The following is a 764-nucleotide window of genomic DNA, read 5'->3' as shown; positions in this document are numbered from 1 at the left end:
CGAGGAGAAAATGTAGGTGTACATTCTTTGACAAGAATAAAAGAAATAAAAAAGACAGAGAGGGAGCGAACGTAGGAGTACATTTTTAGGGAGGAGGTAATGATAAAAAAAGATAAAAGTGTAGATGAATACACAAAACGCAAGTAAATGAATAATGAAAAATAAAGAATAAGGATCAGATCTATTCACTAAAAGATAAACAAAGGTAAGGGGATAGATCTAGAAAATATATATAAGAGGATTAAAATATACGAACAAATATAGAAAATAACATGTTTTCTGTCTGTTTTTGTTACTGTTTTCGTTATCTCAGGATCGAGTTACGATAAAGTGACTCAGATTATAGTTTTATAATAAATTTTATAGCAAATATTTTTTATCAAAAACAAATGATTGCCAGCCATAAACGCAGACATATAAACACAAATGAAATACACAGTAGAAAAAATACATGAACATGAGCATAAACGCAAAAGGGTGATGGTTAAAATAAATAAGATACAACCGTTGTTTTGACTTTTTCTTGAATCCCAAATGACAGTGAAGTTAATGTGGAAATTAGTACTAAACACGAACGTTGGTATCTTTATTTGGTCTTTAATTCCGTTTTCGTAGCACTGAATAAAAAAAATCAGTAATCAATTATTAATATCCATTTGATATTTGATCGTGTTTTCCTATCACTTTCCCCAAAAAAGCGAAATAACCGGTAAATAACTTTTCATGATTACTTCAAAATTATTAAATAATTTCAGCTTTTGCTT

Source organism: Penaeus monodon, chromosome 27, assembly GCF_015228065.2.
Source record: "Penaeus monodon isolate SGIC_2016 chromosome 27, NSTDA_Pmon_1, whole genome shotgun sequence".
Taxonomy (NCBI): Eukaryota; Metazoa; Arthropoda; class Malacostraca; order Decapoda; family Penaeidae; genus Penaeus; species Penaeus monodon.
Note: the sequence above shows the minus strand (reverse complement) of the source record.